Source organism: Cynocephalus volans, chromosome 7 (assembly GCF_027409185.1).
Source record: "Cynocephalus volans isolate mCynVol1 chromosome 7, mCynVol1.pri, whole genome shotgun sequence".
Taxonomy (NCBI): Eukaryota; Metazoa; Chordata; class Mammalia; order Dermoptera; family Cynocephalidae; genus Cynocephalus; species Cynocephalus volans.
Window position 1 is genome coordinate 26,167,520 of NC_084466.1, and position 22,784 is coordinate 26,190,303.

A 22,784-nucleotide genomic window follows, 5' to 3' on the forward strand; every position below is an offset into this window, starting at 1 on the left:
TTGTTATGTTTTCTCCATTTCCTACTTTGTCTTTTTTTCTTTTCTTTCTTTCTTTTTGCTCTTTGACTAAATGCTTGTTTTTGAAGAACCTAATTAACTTGGAGCTTTTATGATCCTTCTCTCATTATTTTGCCATTTTTCTCAAAGAGGACAAACAAAAAATATTTATCTTTTCACATTTATTTGGATAAAAGGTAATTAGCAAATGCCTTATTCTTCTTTACGAATTTCCCTCTTCTCCCCGTAATGCCTACACTCCTTTTCATCCTGCCATCTTCCAAGACAAAGATAATAAATAATGTTTTTCAAGGTATAGTTTGCCCAGTTAACCTCCTTTGTGTTTTTAGAAACGGTAGAGCTAGAAGCTGTGTACTGTGTAGAGTTGCATTGTGCTAAGCCTCACTTATTCTTGTAAACATTTATGCTAACTATCGGCATTTTAATTTTTAATTTTAATTTTTATTATAACATTGTTGAGTGTACATATCTCTGGGGTATATATTTGAATATCAATACCTGCATCAAATATGTGATGCTCAAATCAGAACAATTATTATATTCAACAACATACAATGTCATCACATTTCATGGCCCTTTTTCCAAGTAAATGCAGTTCTTATTTTGAAAGTTCAACATATTATTGTGATTGTTGTATCTTTCTTTCTTTCATTTGTATGTTTATTTTTTAGCTCCTACTTATGAGTGAGGACATACAGTATTTCTCTTTATGTGCCTGTCAATATCATGTATCATGATTTTCTCTAAGTTCTTCCAGTTGCAGTGAATGGCAGAATTTCATCCTTTTTTATGGCAGGGTAATATCCCATTGTATATATGCCACATTTTCCTTATCCAGTCATCTGATGAAGGACATTTAGGTTGGTTCCAATTCTTGGCTAGCGTAAATAGAGTTTCAGCATTTTAATTTGATGGACACTATTATTTCAGCTGTGATATTTTATAGCCTTTTTTGCCACTTGTTTTGGTTCATTTTTTAATTATTCTTAGAAGAAACTTATCTCTGTATTTATTGTATCATCTTAAACTCTCATGCATGTGTATTTTGATGTTTCCATTGTGATATCGTTATGTAGGTGCCACAATTTTCTATTTTAAATAGTTTCACAATATAATTTTATTTACTGCTTAAGTATTTTACAGAGTTCATTATGCCATTATTTTTATTCAAATTTTTGTTCCAAATGTATATTTCTTATCATCACATTTCCATACTCATATTTTGGTTGCAAACAAATAAATCAGCATCTGAATCTTAGCTAAATTTCTGGCCACTTATTTCAGATCAGTTTTAAAATAGTGCACTAAATTTAAAAGATAAACATGAATTAAGAGAAAAGTGCAAAGACAGAATTATATTTTTAATATTGTATAATAGGAAATTTATCTGATCATTAAAAACTTTTTTTCTAAGTTTCCATATTTTGTTTCTGCATCAAAACTTTACTTTGAATTTTGTAGGGTACCAATTTGAGGCAAATGAGAGTAAATGGCAAAATTCAAATGTCAAATATTCAACTTGGGGATTATTTAAAATAAACTATTACCTACTCATATATTTAAAATGAGTATTTTAAAACCTCCTTAATTAAAATCCTGTGCCTTATAGCAAAATATATGTAATCATCATAGGTTTGGTTAAGACTAAATAAGCATGGGTGGATGTAGAAGGCAGGAGAAATGATAAAGCTTAGGAAAATATAGATTTACTTTCCTTCAGAGAATGTACAAGAAGACAGCTAAATACCATGCCTTAAATTTAAAAAAAAATAAAAGATTATGATTATATATATCAATTTAATTATATATACACACACACACACATATATACATATATGTGTATGCATGTGTGTTTATAAATTCCAGTCTTACCACATACCACAAGAGCAAAACTACAAACACAAAAAGTGACTAGTGAGAACTTGAAACTCACAGGGTTAAATATCTTTCCCAAGTCATGTGGCTACTCTGCACAGATACTCTGCATTACAATGGTATTTGGATAGGACCAAGTTTGTGAAAATGAAAAGGTATATTTTTATTTTAGACTGCTACATTGTCTCTTTGTATTACCATAACAAATAAGGATATATATTTTTTAGTCAAAGAGAAAAATACACATCTATGAAATGTAATTTGAGCGCAGTTTAATAGTTATTGACATCTGTGTGCATATTTTTTTCAAGTACTTTTTTTATCCTTTATATCTGAAAGATAAGTTAGAATTCGTTTACATTAACCTAATATCATCTGGCATGCTAAAGGAAAATTTAGATATTTGAAAGTTTACAAAAGGTTAATTAAAAAATAAAATTATAATAATTGTCCATTTAATTGGCCTTAAGCAATTTAAGATTGAAAGCAATTATGCATGGTATAGAACTGAAATATAGCCTAAACTTTGAAATATGTACTGACATAATTATTTGAAGCATCACATTTTTCTCCTATGTGATGAAAAGAAAGAACTAGATAGAATTGCCTGAAAGGCACTTTTTTTTTTTTTTTTTCCCCAGCAAAATACTACTTTAAGAGTTAAAGAATCAGGAGAAAATCATTTAATAACATACAAGAAGAGGTATCAAGTTAAGATTTTAAGGCCATTTAATTGACTTAAATATAAAATGATTCTCCACTATAGCTAGTGAATATAATTACAGAGCATAGCTGAGGGGAGATGATTTCGGAAAATTAAACTTGCAGTGAGGTGTCTCTTATTCTTACTTGAGAGAAAGAAACAGAGAGAAAGAGAAAATGAAACATTATATGATACATGGATCTTTTTGTTTGTTTGTTTCTCATTAAATTATATCAAGTATATATCAAGACTCAGTTTCTAACAAATGACCAAGTAAGTTTACATTAAAGTGTTATTGGAGCAGAGTCATCTAAGAGCTAAATATATATATATATAAAATCATGCAAAGGATGTATTGTCTCTGAAATGTGTAAAAAAGAATTAAAAATTCAAGAACAGATTGGATTTGGACTGGGAAAATTTGACTATACAAAGAAGAAGCTATAAAACAACTTCTCAAATATTTTACAGTTTTGAAGGAAGAAATATACAGAAAAGATGAATTTGTGCCCCAACTTTTAATAAAATCTAATGAAACACTCTGTATTTGAATGAAGAAGACACTTATGACTAAACATCTTCACATCTCTGTTTTGCCTCACTAGGAAATGACAACCTAAAAATGTTATATTTGAAATCATGCAGTAATGACATTTTATATATATATTATCAGTATACATTGACTTTATTTTACAGATATTCTTACATTTACTTTCTAATATTAAATCACTTACACAAATTTTATCATTATTAACCCACCTCCTTCCCCTGCCCAAATATAAAACAGAGTCAGTCTCTTCTTTCTTGTTGCCTACACTGCCTTTCATTCATGGCCGTAGTTTAATTTAGTAGCCATCACATTTTACTGTAAGGTTTTCAAGCTTCTGGTAAATAGTTTGTGAACTTTCTGAGATCAATAGTATGTAATTTATTTTTATCTTTATTTTAATAACGATAAAATGCCTAATTTTTAAGAGTACCTTCATAAATAATTATTAGAATAATTGAATTAGTAGTAATCTCTTAATAATTTACTGAATTATGCTTGATCATGCTATTCAATATAAACACCATTTCTGCTTAACCATTCAGGATACCAATGTCCTTGTTATAAATAAGGGTCATAACCATGAAAATAAATGCAACAAAAAAACAAGCTTAACTCTCTCACACACAGAAACATGTTACACAAACACACAGAAATGCACACATACACACACTGGATATATTCTTCCACCTGGGAGTGTCTGTTTATGTAATTATATTTATTTAGAATAACTTTCTCTATTACTACGTGACAAAATTCCATCGTCTTTTAAGGTCCCATTAAAAACCCATAAAATCTTCAGACTCACTGATACATTTCTTATGCATATCATTTCTCCCCATTTTTATTTTTATAGCATATTCTATGCTTGTGCAAACATTATCATTTATATTAACACCTGATTGATATCTAGTGGTTTCCAGGAATTCTTGGTGTTTTTCTGCCTTTTACCTTACCACCTTTCTACTCTACTCCTTCCTTATATATCCACACCTATGACAGGTCCTGCCAATTTTACTTTCTCAATCAAGTATATAATGGACCTATCATAGGACATGGCATAGCAAAAAGAGTAGCTCGTTATCTGTGAAAATCTACTCACTTTTTTACTTATTTTTATGCAACTATTTTTTGGGAAAACTTTCTTCTTTAACAGGGTATATTAACTATTTACTCTGCCTTTACTTGTGACCTAGATAAATGATTTAGGCCAAAAGTCAGCACACTAAGACCTGTAGGCCAACAATGGCCCAGTGCCTGCTTTTGCATGGTCAGAAGCAAAGCATAGTTTTTACATTTTTAGGTGGTTGGAAAAAAATAAATAAAAGAAGGATCATATATAGTGACACATAGAAAATTTATGAAATTCAAATTTCCGTCTTTATAAATAAAATTTTACTGGAAAACAGCCACCCTCATTAATTTATTTATTATCTATGACTAATTTCTTGCTACGACAGCAGAGGTGAAGAGTTGTGAGAGACAGCACCAGCTGCAAAGTTGAAAAAATGTACTATTTGGCCCACTAAAAAAAAAAAAAAGTTTGGCAATCTCTAATTTAGAATACTGTATATATTCTTTCTAAAGCACAAATTTGATTATGCATACTTTGCTTAAAATCATCCATTTATATTCATTACTGTGAGGAAAATTTTCAAAAACATGTGTTTCTCTGGTTTAGGAACGTCATTGGCCTTGGCACACACCTGTACCACTATTTTATTCGTTTATCAAATCTTTTGGTTCCATAAGTGAATATCACATCTTCCAAGGGAAACTACATGGCCTCGTCTTAATGTACCTGTTTTTTCTAAGTTAAGTACTGTGCTGTACTAGCTGAGTCCTCCAGAGAAACAGAAACAGTAGGAGACACACACACACACATGCACACACACATGCACACACACACGCACACAGATAACACAAACACACATTTATATGAAGATATTTATTATGAAGAATTGGTTTACATAATTACCTAGCCTGAGTAGTCCCATGTTCTACCATTTGCAAGCTGGAGACCCAGGAGAGCGTGTAATTCATTCTAAGTCCAAAGGCCAGAGATCCAGGGGAGCCGATAGTATGGTATAAATCCCAGTCTCCAAAGGATTGGATGAGGTCCACCCACACTGGGGAGGGCAAACTTAGTCCACTGATTCAAATGTTAACCTCATCCAGAAGCAGCCTCACAAACACTCAGAAATAACATTTAGCCAATTATCTGTGCTTTTCTTCACCAAATCAAGCTGACACATAAAATTAACTGTCACAGACGCCAAAACATAATCTCTCTTATTGCTTTTATTTTCATTTTATGATACTTAAGTCAATTGAAATTTATTGTTTATTTGGATTATTTTTTCAAAGTATGGCTCTACTAGTACAGTGTAAACACTATATAGCCAAATACCAGCATAAAATTAAATATTATTCTAGTACAATGCCTAATAAATAATATGCAAAAAAATAAATATTTTGAATGAATAAATTAGTTTATTTCTAAAAGCAAATGTTGATAACTTTATCCCCCTATGCCTGTCCTTATGGTCTCCCTTACAGTCCCTTGGTTATCTTGTCTAATGTAGCCCTTGTACCTCTTTTATACACCCTTTCTCCCTTTATTCATGTCCCTTGCTCTACTGGATGCACCTTATAGAAATGAATGTACTTAATAATCCTAAGAATCTTGCCAAAATCCTTGCATGTAGGATTTTGCATGATATCAATCAATTTTCGATGAATAATCAGATTTATTTAAATTTCTTTGCCTATACTTTGCAATACTAAACAATAAATTGTATATATTTTTTATCCTCCATAAAGCCACCACAGTGCTAGAATATTAAGATGCCAATAAGTTCTTGTCAGTTGTTAAGCAAGTGGTTGTTATTTATGCTTTCCTTCAACTAAAATTAAGTTATTTCCACACTTTCTAATTAGCAAAGATTTTACTCTCCCATATTATAATAAAACCACTATTCCTGCATTTGCTTAAGATTAGAAGCTTCAAATCTTTTAGCTGTCAATGAAATACTCCCCTTTTTAACTTCCTCACTCAATTCAGAGTTAACAATTCTTATAAAATCTTTATGTCTCCATAATTATTTTGAATCTCAATATAACATGCTGGCATATGAACAGCTCCTCCTAACCTCTTTTTCTAAGTCCAATAATTCCTTTAGAAATTAATCTAGATAATATTACCAGAAAAACGTAGCCCAAATAAAACTATACTAATTTTCTATAGTACAATAATTACCTAAGCCAAGGAATTCGTTCACCCACAATCTTTACCTAACATGTTGATCTGTAGTCTGATACAATTACCTTTATACTTCATCTTCCTAATCTAGCAAACTCATTTTGCTAAACCATAAATTCCACTTTTGTCTTGCAACACTCATATATTTTTCTCAAATTCTACCCTTGTCATGATTTCAATCAAATTGAGTTGTTACCAAATTAAGATGTTTTATTGTAGTTTCCTGTCTTATTCAGACACTTCAGACATGGTTATTTTGCATAATTTTAAATGTTATTTTAGCACAGAAATGACATTGCCCCTACCAAATGTGCCTTCCATTAATCAAACTTGTCCTATTGAAACCTATCTAAAATTCAAGAGCTCACAATTTGGTAAGACAGACAAAACTTCCACCAATTACCGAACAATATAATACAAAAGATAAGTGATATAGGAGTGGTGTTTTAGGATTTTAAAATTGTGTGCTAAAATTTGCTGATTTATGCTTCAGCCTTTGGCATTCACAAAGACTGTATTTATTTAAGCGTCCAAATGACAGCCTACAAGTTAAGCAAATTATCATCAGGTACCCTCATATAAATATGAATGGTGTTCAAAAAGTTCATAGGAAGATTCAGATTATCTTTCAATTCTATTTTTTTCAGAAAATTTTTGAAGTATCCTTGTATGTCTTTTTTTCATCCATCTAATTAATTAAGAAACAAAATATTTTTACTATCTATCATGGTGATAACATTTTTTCTTTACAATGTAAATTAATAGGCAAAGATTTAACTCAAAAGTAATTATAGAATGAACATATATTTAACAAGGTAATTTTTTGACAGAAAACATAAAAAAATATTTTAAATAGAATTAACATTTTTAACAAAAATCAATGCTTTAAAAACCTTTCCTTAGGCAGCCTCCTAATTTCCTATCACATTTTTATTTTAAAAGAAAATTGATTAATCATCAATTAACTTAATACATTGAAAATAATTTATATAAGAGAAAAATAAATACATCTTTAATTAATAAATTAAGAACTTTCATGGATTCAGGATATCAGATGTAAAAGACAGTTTGATTTTCTTTTTTTTTTTTTTAATGTGTTATTTAAAAGAATACTCACCTCAAGCAGTAATCTTTGTAGTTAGAGTGAACAAACTTAATAATGAGATAGAGGAATGGGAAACTTACAGCTAAGAAAATTGAAAATGAAAATCACATTTTTATACAGTTTTCTGCACAGTGTTAGCCACTTCTAAAATATTGCGTCAGATCTTTGAAAGCCTGAAACCTCAGAGGAATTTCTTTGACAGAAGAGACAAAAGTTGACACGAAAATGCCCACTTGTTTGCTGGGTAATGATCATCTGTCTTTTTCTTGACATTGCCTTTTCTGCATTACAGTCTTTCATCAGCTATTTTTTTTTTTTTTTTTTTTTGCAAAAGAAATAAAATTGGTAGCAGTAGAAGATACTGAATATCACTTGTTAAAATATATATCTATTTCAACACTGTATTTATGAAAGTGAATGAAAATATTACTGAGGGAAGTCTTCATTATTTAGTTATTTACAAAACACTTCTTATACTACAGTTATAAAACATATACAAAAAACACAAAATGTTTGATGATTTTTATAAACACTATAATTTACAGTCTTTTCCTATAATATCTCTTTACTTAAAATGTTGAATCCTATAACTTCTAATAAACCTATGTCCTTTCTATCCTTTAGGACACAGTTTTTTCAAGAAATTTTCGATAATCAAATTACAATATATTTTGATTTGAACATCCAAATATGACACTTCTAATTTAAACATATCTTAGTATTACAAAATGTTAATAATAAAAAGATGCAAGAATTTCCTTCAATCCTAATTTTCCTTTCACTGATATGTCACATCTCTTTTCAAGGAAAAGTAACATTTATATACATTATATTTAACTTTTTATATTTTTTATTTCTCAAGTCAGTGAAACTCAATTTTGTCCACAATAATTCCTTAAAGGTGATTTTTTTGCCATAATTATCAATAAGTTTCATATTGTACTTGATCTAATTCAGTCCACATCTACTATCAGTTGCAAAAGCATTTAATACCCTTGATTATTTCTTCTGTTTTGAAGACCACACTTGCATTTGCTTCTGAACTATTCCAGCCTCTGAGATGCCCTTCTATTTCCTTGGGTGTTCAGTCTTAGTGTTCCTGGCTATCGACCCTCCCTTATCAAATTTGTAAATGTTGGAATGCTTCAGAGTTAAATGTGCAGTCCTTCTTGCTCTCTGAATGACTGTTCACGTGATCTAATCTGTTCATAAGACTTTAAGTATCTCCTCTAAGTAGATAATCCTAAATTCGTAACTATTGCCCAGATTTTGCCCTTATGATTCAGACACATTAAAAAAAAAAATAAATAAATAGAAAAAGCCTCCTGATGCCCTCAAACAAATATCTCACAGGCTCTTTCATTTAACATGTCAGGAACTGTGCTCACAATCTTTTCTCTCATCTTGGCCCTCTTCTAGTGGTATCTGTCTCAGTAAATGTATCAGAACCTCTCAGTTCAATAAGGTTTAAAGGTATTATTTATCCTTAATGCTTGTTGTTTTTTCCTCCTTTATGACCACATGTAGTGGATTGAATACTGCCCCCCAAACTCGCTGAAGTTTTAATTGTGTCCCCTAAGTTTTATGTATTAGAAACTTGGCCCCCACTGTGACTGTTGGGAGGGTGGGAAATCCCATTATGGTAATTGAAAGGTGGGGCCTTGGGGAGGTGATTAGATTGTAGGACTAAGCCATAATGAATAGATTAATAATGGTGGTCAGGGGTGGGTTCTGATGGCTTTAAAAGAAGAGCACATGAGAAGTTTGCTCTCTCTGCTACACCATTTTCTGCCTTGTGACCCCCGCATTTCTGTAAAGCCACCACCAAAAAGTCCTTCACCAGATGTGTTCCCTTGACTTAGGACTTCCTAGCCTTTGAAAGTGTAAGCCATAAATTTTATTTTTTTTATAAATCACCCAGTTCCAGGTGCAGGCTGGGAGAAAAAAGGCAGTGTAATGGGGGTGGGGAACATGGGTATTTGAACCACTTCTTCATGTAACTTACTTGTGCCGTCACATCCTGCTTGGGCCCTGTTATGTATATACCACTTCTATTTTGTGAGAAGCATTGTTGTACATGCCTAACTATGATTTGGTGTGTCAGATAACACCCAGTTCATGAAAGACAGCTCATATTCCATAGTAAGTTGGTGGTTGCTGTGGTTTGAATGTGTGTCTCCTCTAGAGCTCATGTTGAAGTTTAATTCTCAATATTGTATTTGGAAGGGGGGGCCTTAAGAGGTGATTGGACCATGAGAGCTATGCCCTCATGAATGAATTAATGCATTTATGGATTAATGGGCTAATGGATAAATGGGTTATTATGGGAGCGGCACTGGTGGCTTTATAAGGAGAGCAGGTGAGCACATTAAAATGCTCAGCCCCCTTGCCATGCGATACCTTGCATCATCTCAGGACTCTGCAAAGTCCCCACCAAGAAGAAGGTCCTCACCAGATGTACCTCTCGACCCTGGATTTCCAAGCCTCTAAAACGTTAAGAAATAGATTTTGTTTTTTCTAAATTACCCAGTTTCAAGTATCTGTTATAACCAACAGAAAGTGGACTAATACAGTGGCCCATTGTTTAAGCCTGCAGTCACTTGTAAGTCCCAAAAGCAGGCCAGGAGATGTTTCTCAAAGAAAAGAAAATGTTATCAGGGATGTTTCTCAAAGAAATGTTATCTTCAGAGGATGACAGAGTTTTGCTTCAATATTCTAAGGATCTGCACTGTGATTCATCTATAAGGTCCTGCCTCAGGCTCCAAACAGCATCCCTATCTTCCACTGAAATTTCAAGCACTGTAGGCTCTCCTGAACTACATGGCCCATGTGTCAAAGCAGCTTGCACAGCAATGTGAACATGTTGCTGAACTTCTAGTCATTCTGGACCTAATTCAAAACTAGCAGCTTTTTGGGTCACTCAGTGAATGAGACAAAGGAACATACCTAAATGAGGTATATGTTGCCTCCAAAATCCAAAGAGGCCCATTAGGCATTGTGTCTCTTTCTTGGTTGTAGCAGGAGGCAAATACAACAGCTTATACTTCAGCTTAGAAGGGATATCTAGACGGGTCCAACACCATGGGACCTGTAAAATTTTTACTAAGGTAGAATGCCCCTGAATTTTAGTAGGACTTATTTTTCACCCTCTGATTAAAAAAAAAAAAAAAAAAAAGGAAAAAAAGAAAAGATAGATAGATAAAAATGGTCATCTATAAGTGTAGAGTAGTTGCTAATTCTTGCTCACTAGGTCCAATCAGCACAATCAGCCTAATGTCATCCGTGTAATATCTTGTAGATGGGAAAGGTAATCAAGTTTACTGCGAACTAAATTGTGACATACAGCAGGAAAGTTGATATTCTTCCGAGATATGACAGTGAAGGTACTTGTATTGCTATCCTTGACAGATGAAAGCAAACTGCCTCTGGTGGGCCTTACTGACAGAGATAGAGAAAAAGGCCTTTGTGAAATCAATAGCAGCATAACAGGTACTGGGAAATGTGTTAATTTGCTCAAGGAATGAAACCACATTCAGTACAGCAATTGCAATTGCAGTTAACACTTGGTTGAGTTTATGATAATTCACTGTCATTCTCCAAGATTCAACTGTCTTATGTACAGACCAAACAGAAGAGTTGAATGTGAATATATTTGGAACCACTGCCCTTGTATCTTTCAAGTCCTTGATACTGACACTAATTTCCACAGTCCTTCAGGGTTGTGGTACTGCTTTTGATTTACTATTATTCTAGGTAGATGCAGTTCTAATGGCTTCCATTTTTCTCTTCCCACCAAAATAGCTCTCACTGTATAGTTCAAAGAACAAATGTGGGGATTCTGCAAGCTCATAAGTATGTGCATTCCAATTATGCATTCTGGAACTGGGGAAATTTCCACAGGGATGATATTGAGAAACCACTGGACCCACTGTGAGATGGACCTGAGTTAAAATGCCGTTACTCACCTGACCTCCATAAGCCCCTACTCTGACGGGAGGGCCATTGTGACATTTTGAGTCTCCTGGAATCATTGTTAATTCAGAGCCAATATCCAATAGTCCCCCAAAAGATGTGATTATTTCCTTTTCCCCAGTGCTCATTTACCCTGGATAAAGGCTGTAGGTTTCTTTGGGAAAGGCCAGGAGAAAATGTAACAATATAAATTTTTGGTAATGTACTTGGGTCTTTTCTTGAGGAAACCCAGCCTGCTGTTTATTCAAGCAATTCTGTATCCATATAAATCAGCTTAAGTCTGCAAATTTATTGAGGGCCTTGACTCTTTGTTATTATAATTTGAGTTCACTTGATCTAGAATTTTTTCTGCTTATACAGATGAAGTAAGAATTTAGACAGACTTTCTATTTCACTTTTAGAAAGAATGTAATTATCTAGTCAATGCCAGAGGTCTGAGTGAGTCAAGCATTGTGATTGTGCTTTGTCTCTGCTGTTCATTATCATAACTAAGCCTGCCGTGAGTACTACCACTTAGCCCCTGACATCCTGGAATCCAGTTACTCTTTTGAATTTCGGTCTTCCAATTGGGAGGCTGCAGTTCCAACAGTAAGGTCTGGACTACAAAAAAGAACAATCACAGAGCTCTTCAAGGATGATGGGGTTCCACTCACAAATTTATTTCTCAAAATACTGGTGATATATACGTTCTCTGTACTCTCCAAGTATGGGTAAGTATGTCTTAACTTACAAATATACTCTGACATTTTAATCTCCCTAAGCCTTTGAATCCCTTCCTGTACATTAAGCCAAGGAAGCTTCAACATTTCCAGTTTGCTCATGGTGGACCATCCTTCAATCCATGTTTTAGCCAATGACCAAACAACCTATTAGAGCCTGTGCTAACTCCGCAAGTGGCAACAATAAATGAAGAATATCTGCTTAGTGGGCTAATGTCAATAAATTGGGCACGATCCAATTTATGTTGTTATCATCATTACCCCACATCCATAATACATTATCAGACATGTTACCTGAATTTCTACTTGTATAATTAGAAAACTCAAATACCTGTAGTTCTTTTGGACTGCAGCGTACTTCCTATGGATTACACTTTGTACCTCAGCCTGATGAAACTTGACTTTAGTGATGCCTCTAAAGCAAAGAGAACAGATGAGCACGAGCCCTGAAGAGAGTCAGCATTGTCTTTCCTGGAAACTGCCTCAGGGAAGACCATAACTATTTTCTCAGGCAATGCAGGGTTAATCCTCTCTGAATGAATTAGAAAGGTGAGTACTACTGTGGGAGGGGACGCTGCTGGTGCTGCTGCACCAGGAGTCAGGAGATCATTTCTGCTGGGATTAGGGAGGCCACTGTTGCTGGGCATCTGGAGGCCAGTTCCAATAGGGGTGTTTTGATCTTTTTCCACTGACAAAAAAGATTCATCAGAATTTTGGGACTCAATTTCCCCAGCTATATCAGGATCTTCCCACACATCCCCATCTCAATTTACACAATCCCATTTTTTTTCCCCAATCAATACTTTAATAGTAGACACCCCTTGAGTCCAGGAGTTCGACTTCCTTTGTAATTTAGTCAATTTGCAGGATGTGGATCTGCATTTGATTTTCATCAATTCAGCCTTGTGGCTACAAAAGATAAGGTTCTCCTTCAGGGCATACCTAGAAGCTCTTAGACTACTTATGCATCTCTTGAGCTGGTTATTGGAACTCCTCAGCTTGTCCTTTTCTTTTACCATTTTGTTCTGTGGCAACAGAACAACCAACCAATGGCATTATATTCCTTAGTTTTCAAAAAAATGTTCCAAAGCATTATATACAGAGTTGCTTAGCTCTTTGCTATAAATAGTTGACTAGGAGTATCCTAGGAAAATATTTTGGATATCTCTATAAACAGTTTATGTCATGAACTATCAGTACTTTCTTTCTTACTGGAAATAGAGTGTCTTTACTACTGGAAAGCCACTCTATTTCTTTACTACTGAAAATAGAGTGCCATTAGTGTCTTTAATTCTACAGATTAGACAGTCAAATCCAGAAACCCCAAAACCAATTCAAAAAACTACCTTCAAAAAGTTCATGAAAAAATGGAATTAAAAGATAAACATAAGCTCCATCAAGTTCAAGACACTTGTACACAATAATACTAGCCATGTAGTCCATCCCTAAAGAACTGAGAGTCCTGAGAATTTAAACATTCAATGCAGTCTTTTTGACATTACTAACTGAAGAAAAATAGCTGCCTTTTAAAGATTTTTTTTTTTTTTTTTTTTTCAGATTTGGAAACAAAAAGAAGTCAGAAGAAGCCAAATCAAAACTGTAAGGTGAATGCCTAATACTTTTTTATAAAATTTCTCATAAAATCGCCCTTCGTTGATGAGAGGAATAAGCAGGAACACTGCAGTGGTGAACAAAAACTCTCTGGTGAAGCTTTCACTGGCATTTTCCTGCTAATGCTTTGGCTAACTTTCTCAAAACACTCTCCTAATAAGCACATGTTATCTTTCTTTTGCCCTTCAAAAAATCAATAAGGAAAATGCCTTGAGCATCCCCAAAAACTGCTGCCATGACCTTTGCTTTTGATTGGTCTGCTTTTGCTTTGACTGGACCACATCCACCTCCTGGTAGCCATTGCTTTTATTGTGCTTTGTTTTTATGACTGTACTAATGAAGTCTTGTTTTTGTATACTGCTATGATTGTTCAAAATGTGCTCCAGGATCTTGGTTCCATTTGTTTTTTCATTGAATGTTTTGCTCTTGTCTGCAGCTGATCTCAGAGCAACAGTTTTGGCACCTATTGAGCAGATAGTTTACTGAGCTGTAATTTTTCAGCTAGAATTGTGTAAGCTGAGCCAATTCAAATGTCTATGGTGTTGGCTTTTGTTTCTGAAATGGTCATTTCTCTTCAGTTAGGACACAAAAAAGATTAACTTTTTCCTCACAAATTGATGTGGACAGTCTGCCACTGCAGGCTTCATCTTCAATATCCTCTCATCTCAGCTTAAAATGAATTATTCATTTGTAAATTACTGATACCTTTGGGGCATTGTCCCCATAGCTTTTTGTAAAGCATCAGTGATGCCACCATTCTTCTACCCAAGCTTCACCATATATTTGGTGTTCTTGCTTCAGTTTTAGCAGAATTCATGTTGCTCTCATAGGGGCTCTTTCAAACTGATGCTTTATCCTTCTTAGTGCCTCAAACTAGATTCTGTTCAGACATGCTATAGCAAGTTAGTACAAGGTATTTTGGGTGCAACAATGTTTTGAAATTTGTGCATAGTTTTTTCATAATACACATTTTCCATGAACTTTTTGAAGACTTTATTTTTTATAATAAATCTCGTATAGGCTCACTTAATTATGGAAGCCAAGAAGTTCCATGATCTGCTGTCTGCAAACTGGAGAATGGAAAAAGCAGGAGGTATAATTCAGTCATAGTCCAGTGGCCTGAAGTCCAGGCTGTGGATGCAGTGGAGGGTGCTGGTATAAATCCAGGTTCAAGTCCAAAGGTTCAAGAACCAGAAACACAGATGTCTGAGTGCAGGAGAAGATAGATGTTCCAAGTCAGACAGAAGAAAAATTGCTCTCTCTCTCCAACTATTTGTTCTATTCAGGTCCTCAATTGATTGGATGAAGCTCACCCACACTGGTGAATTTAATCTTTATTCAGTCTACAGATTCAAATGCTAATCTTTTCTAAAACTGTCCTCTCAGACACACTCACAATAATATTTTACCAACTATCTTGGCACCTCTTAGCCCAATCAAGCTCAAACATAAAATTAACAAATCATCGCACAGTATAAATTAGATCATTGTAAAATAGGAATAGAATCTATCAGATAAGCAGTATGTACAGGTAATAATTTCTCCAGAACAGCATAATCACTTTGGACATAATTCTGATAATTAATTTTAGTTTTTTGGCATAGATGACATGGTAGCTGTAAGTAAATGCAGAATGATATAGTAAAAACTATTGCCACATCCCATACACTCTAATCAATGATGGCATGCATGAACACTTCATGTAAATGAGGCTACCAAGGGTCTTTCAACAACAACATTTATTCTTAGAAGGTTATTTGAGAGCTACTTTAAAAATATATCTCCTACAGTAGACATTTATGCTACATACCTTCATTTGTCAATAAATCTTATTTATTAATATACCATGAATTCATAAATAGATCATGAAAGGTTTCATATTTCTCTTACTATAACACTGTAATGGTACATACACCTAAGTAATTTTTAATATTTATCCAATTTAGTTAATATTACGGAAAATTAAATTTAATCACAAAGTATGATATGAAACAAACTTTCAGCTAGAATAAGCATCAATTCTAAATTACAGTGTATATAGTTCAGATATTTATTATTTCTTAAGAAAATATTCCAGATTTTGCATTGTTTTGTCCTCTTAAGGTCTTTTTTTAGTGGTTTTTGTTTGTGTGTATACAGATGTGTGCATGTAAACATATTACTAATATGATAAACATTTGCTAAATAAAATTAAAATATTTTTCTTACCATTAGCTAATGAATTTTGCTACTATATTTTGAAATTGCATTGCAAATATCTCTTTACAAAAATAAATGTCTACAATGCTAGTTTCTGAAGTGAAGGTAACATTTTATATATTATTCAAGATAATTTTTATAATACACGAAATAGCATCACATATATTTCTTCTCTATATTTATACGAATCAGTAATACAACCTGTACTTTTTTGTGTCAGGAAAGTGTCAATACAGCTTTATGTAACATTATATTAATGATCACTGAAAGGTCCATAATGTGAAAATTACCAGTGATGCAATATATATGAAATATTTCAGAGATCTTCTTGAAGGCAAAGGGTAAAAAGTAAAATACTGAAAAGCAAGTGACAGTTCTCAATGGAGTATAACATAAGAAAAGCAAATGTCTTGCTAAATGTACTGGACAAATAGAAAAAAACTGTCTGGGGACATAATGGGTATTAACATTTTAAAATCTAAGAGCATTGAAAGAAAAATATAAATGCTGCAGCTTAGATATTATAGGAAAGTTTAAAGGTAACTGACAGAGAAAGCACATTTAATGGTTAACAACTAACAAAAACCTAGGAAAAATGATCTTAAAATGTATAAAATAAAAGCATGGTGGCATATATATATGCACGCATATGCACAAACATATACTGCAAAATAGATAAACAGAATTATTTTTTCTAAATGGCAGAGTGCACTTGCAAGAGTTAATGTCCCCCCCCCAAAATGTAAAATATATACTTTTAACAGACAATTTACAAGGAAAGTTGTCCTCTTGTGAAGATTCAAAAATGTATAAATCCAAATTCTTACATAGAAAGAGATGGTTAATTTAAGTGGATGCTGAGGATGTTATATTTAAAAATCATTAACAATATAAACTTAAAACATAAAAAGATTCAATTTAAAAAAGATACCTCTGTAATGTGAATATGATGTTGTAGTGATAATCTAATAGTGCAGAAAATTTTAGGGAGCTTCATAAACAAGTGGCGTTTGAGGTATGTCTTCACAGGTAAGTAGGACTATTCATTGACAGCCAATGAGAAACAAGGGGATTGAAGTGGAAATGTTTGTAGATGTGACCTTACAGGGTAAGCAGTGATGTAAAATGTTTGGGTGATGTATAGACTTCATGATGTATTGTCAGAGTTGAAGTTAAATATTCCAGGAGCAGATGATGAGAGGCTTTGTATTTCATATGCCATACTGAATAATATTATGTGCAGTCAAGGAAATGTCTTAGAAGATTTTAAGTAGGAGATTTATATGATGAGATTTGAATATAGGATATTTTAGCACTGTGGAAGATTAATTTACAAAAACTTGTCAGAGGCTGTTAGAATAATTTGGCAAAATCATAAAGCCCTTAATTAATGTGTGGCACAAGAATAGAAGAAAAAGAATTGATACAAAATACTTTGAAAAAGAAGGATGGCCAATATGGTAACCAATTGAACGTGGTAAATTAAAAAAGAGAATTTAAGGATAACTATGATTACACCCGACCTTTCAATACAACCTGGAGAGTGAAAGAGATTATCAAGCCTGCTTTCCTTTATGGCTTATGGCTAATGATGAACACCCCAAGAAGGTAATTTGAGTACACGTATTTTATTTTCCATACTATTCAGCAGTTTTTTAAATTTTAAAGCAGCAGAATTATTTGATCAAAAGGTTGTATGTCATTTAAATATATAAATCATTGTGGAGCCTTCCTGTTTGAAGCAGAATGTGGTTAGACTGATTTTATATCATGTGTCTCTTTCTTGTCCATAATGTAAATTCCTTCAGATGCTTCTATAGAATTTTGTGTCAAAGTTTAAAATACATGGTAAATTAAGCGCATTGTACATATATAATATACACACATGAAATGTATGCGTGTATCATTCAAGTTTTTAAAATAAGTCAATAGTCTCTCTATTAGGTAAAATTACTTCTAAGTTCATGAAATGCAAAACTAAGTCATATATTTATAGTAAAATTAAAATTATTTCTCATTTCAGGCCTTAGCATAGATCAATTGCTCTCCTGCAAACTCATGCATGATATCATCTCATTTCAGCATGAAATATCTGGAGTTAGACATGTTTACTTAGCTCTTTTGATATAATATTTATTTATACTAGCAATCATTATTTAAATCCTATTCTTACATTGTATGCCTAATATTCATTGAACAAAATTTCTAGTAAGGGAAAAGATACTGTTTCATGGCTATTTATACCAGTATCTATTGCTATCTATTAAAGCACATAATTGTAACAAATTAATTCAGTTTGATATGATTTTATAAGGCCTCTCGGAAGAGTGAAAATTGAATTGTTCTGTCAGAGCAAGCAAGCGTCAGGTCATCTGGAGTCCAGACAGATTTAATCAGAGCAAGAATCATCTCACCAACTTTGTGCCCCTGTGCCAGCCAATTCAATTGGATCCGTTTTTTTGTTTTTTCTTCATCCATGTACCTGTACTCACATTTTTAAATTATGGTCACAAATTAAGAATATGGCATAACTTTGTATTTAAATTTATTTAGGTTTATCTTAAATTTTCAAGATAAGTTTAAGAAATATTTTTTAGAAATAGGTGGGATTCTCTTTAAACAGAAAAAAATGAAAAATCTATAAAAAGCCAAAACCTTAGCTGTTATCCAGCCATAAGATGAGAAAAGTGATTATTGATTTTGAAGAATTTGTCTTCTGTAAGTGATTGTTCAGATTAAATTCACAGGGAATATTATACCTTTCTGTTCCACACATGAGCATAGTAATCCTGACAAATTTAGTGTGTGAGTAAAATGTAGTGTCTTGATTTGAAAGGAGAAACCACTCGATTAATTTGAGAGCAAGAACCATTACACCTATTTGTGTTTTATGTTGCAATTTTGCTTTGAAAATTGTCATTACAAAATGTAGTTGTTCATTGTATTTTGAGCAAAATAGGGCAATGCAGCAATTAAGAGCAGAACAATCATGAAACCACAAGAAAACCTGTTCAAATGACAGAAAGAATCTGCTGCTTTGTATTTACTTATGAAAAACATGCACAATTAAACATAAACATAAAAACATTGCATACCTTTGATGTAATATAATGTTACATTTATGAGATATATTACTTTTATAAGTTGTTTAAATTCCATTTAAAAGTTGCTTAACTTTCAACTAGTCATTGATAGGTGCTATTTTATAAATGTGTTCCAAATTATAGATAATTTCTAATCAGCATCTAATTTGTATTCCCCATAGTTTTCATTTAAATTTTACTGAAAGTTTTAGATTTTATAATTGAAATAAGAAGCACCTTGAAATTAGTCATAGAATACCTAATTCTTCTTTGTTGTTGCAGTTAAACATAAGGACTTCACGTTTACCTTAATGGATCACTTATCTGACATATTTGAATTGCTATGCATCCCCAAAATTGTCAAACTTAATTTAAGATAAAATAAATATGTAAATTGCTTATAGACAATAGACAAAGAAGTGTAAAATAAAATTTCAATATATATTATTACAACTCCTAAAAAACAAATTACTTCTCTGATTTCTTGAGTGTTTTATTGTGGAACTTTCCACAAAGGCAGTAATTTTTGTTTAAAATTCGTATCACTATGCAATTCACAGCAGGTATAGAAACTTTTTAGTTATAATCCATCCAGTATTATTATTTAGTTCACCATATGAAACATATTTATGTATGCGTTTAGATCAAAATGTAGAAAAATTCAGAAGAAAGTAAGCAATGACATATTTTAATATGGCATTGTGTTTGTGTGAGAAACATGCTATAAATTATTTAATGAAAAATTACTTACTAACACATTTCCAATGTGCATGTGTATGTGTGAGTAAGCTAAACTAAGTTCAGATTTTGTGTTGTAATATTTAAATCTGAATGCAAGAATCTTTTCACATACCCATGAATTATGTCTGAAAATACAGTAATAGATGGTATACATTAGCTGTTATCTATTTAAATTAGTCTTTTACATTTACTTTGAGAAAAAAATAGTGAAACATTAATTGCATTTAACATTAATTGAATATTTAGACTTACAGCCACTTAGATTTGTTTTAGAACTATAATGTTAAGTAACTAAAAACAATTTTCTGTCATTTTCTTTTGTTCTAGAACTAGGCCTCTTGAAGCTCTTATATGTGATCCGCTCTTTTGATTCCCAAACCAGGGCTTTAGTGTCTTTGGCAGAGACAGCAACTTCTCCTAGAATCTAGGATACTCTTCCTCCTCAGTAGTGTAATGACCTGCATCTAGCTGTACGCAAAATGTCCTAGAGTTAAGACTAAATTTTGTAGCCTCTCTTACTCCAAGGCATGGTTATGTAAATAAGTGATGTTAGCATTATTGTACTAAAACTTTTGGGATATATGGAGCACACTTCCACTTTCCTCTAGCAGTTTAGAGGCTTATTGGTGTCTAAACAGTTATGGAGGTCTATAAGACGAGTCTGTAACCCTACTATTGGTGGGACAAAAAATAAAATTTCTAGGTTCTTATGATGAAATGTACTACACATGCATTGCCTACATCTGAATATATGCTGAAAAGAGGACTGAATTTCTATTTGTTTTTCCAATGTTATTTTGCTATTTTGTCTTTTATGTAAGCATAAAAAAATGTTAACTAATACATTATCAGTTATAGTTCAGCAATAATAACTACATGATCCTAGAAAAATTATTTATTTCCTCCTAAGTTAGTATTACCCACCTTTAGTATTGCTGTTAACATTTATGTTAATTTATGCAAAACAAAAAATTTAAAGTCTGGTACATAAGAAGGACTTAAAATTATTAATTGTTTTTGTTTTACTATTAAAAATGTCCATATTTTTAGCAGTATTATACATTTTTGAATATGCTATAATTAGAAATCTAGTAAATAAATATATTTTTCACCATTTAAAAACTCTCCTAATCAGGGGGCAGTTTGGAAAATAGCAACTGTATTAGTCCGTTTCTGTTGCTTATAACAAATACACAGAACTCAGTATTTTGCAAAAGAAAACAAAATGTATTGCTTACAGTTTCTGAGACTGGGAAGTCCAAAGTCCTTCTGGAGGTGGCAACAGTGACCCAGTGGTCTCATGTTGCAAGATGGTAGAAGAAGAGAGAGCAGAGAGAGAAGAGAGAGAGACAAATTCTTCATGCTTCCCTTTTAAAGCCCTCCAAATCACACCCAATACCACCATTTTTAATCCATTCACTATGGTGTGGTCCTATAATTTAACCACCTCTTCAGGGCCCCACCTTTCAATTACCTTAATAGGATTTCCCACCTTCTTAACAGTCACAGTAGGAGCTAAGTTTCTAATACATAAAACTTGGGGGACACAATTCAAGGGACATAATTCAATCCACTATAGCAACTATGTTAGGTATTTCAACAAAGATAATCTAAAACAAGAACATGTTTATACAGATATTAAGTATCTAAAGAAGCAAAAAAGAAATACTGTGGTACAAGATACAATAACTAGAGGAAGTAGATATTAGTTCCTCAAATGAAAGACCCCACAGGTACAGGACTCATTTCTGAGGAATGGGAATAGTCTGGCTACTACCAGTACCTCAGGAAGTTAAGGGAAGTGTTGTGTTATTCATGAAACTCAGAACTCTCAGGAAGGCATACCATCTGCCTGGTTTTGGTACCAAATAGCTTGGTACCCAAGGTTCTTTGGTGTCTGAAGAGCTTTGAAGCAAGACACCATAAGACTATTTCAGGAGTGCTGGAAGTTTCTGGTGGATGGCAAGAATAATTACTGCCAGATTAAAGGCCATTGTTGGGGTAAAACTTATAGAAAATGAAATAAACCTTAAAAAAAAATGGGTTCCATCTTCTCTCCTCCTTTCCAGATCCTTTACTGCCTTCTGTGGACAGTACAAACTTTTATTTTTATCTAATTTTATATTTTATCACCATAATTTTTAAAATCTTTACTCCACTCTATTTCTATACCAATTAAATTCTTCATGGAGCAACCATCTTTTACTTTTTGAAAACCATATTTCCCCAACTGTCTCTCTATACATAAGCACTAAATAGTAATCAGAGATAAGATATGAGCTAGGAGGTATCTCCCTTTCCCTACTCTTCAGAAATATATTTTTAAATTAAAAATGAACTTTATTCCACTTATAAATGTGGTGGCTATACATCTCAGGTTGTCTGAGGTAGTCTTGATTTATTTCTGTTGACAGAATAATTCTTAATAGTACCCCCTTTGACTCCCAAAATTGTCCCAGATAGGATAACAAATCATACAGGCACCTTATTTATGAGGCTTCATAAGGCTTGACTTTTTTAAGGGTTGGAGTGGGAGTATCATAGGCTATCAGCATTTACTAATTGGACTTACACAAAGAAAAAGTAAACTCTGTCTTACCTTCATGACAGGAATTAGTTTTACAACTTGAATCAAGGTACCTACCTAAGTTAGGCTCTTATCTTCCCACAGAGACTGCAATATAGGGGTGTTATCTTCCTTAATAATTACGTTTCAAAGGGATGGCTTTTGGGTCCTTGAGAAAGATAAGACAAAATGTTATTGTGATTGTCTGGTAAACAAAAGTTTACTACTGTTTATATAAAAAAAAGTTCAGAATTATATATCACATACTATATTTATATAATAATACATTGAATATATATTGTGTTATTTACATATTATTTCATATATATATGAAAACCATAATATGAGTAGCATTCCCTTTCTACAACTCTGTGCTCAAAAGA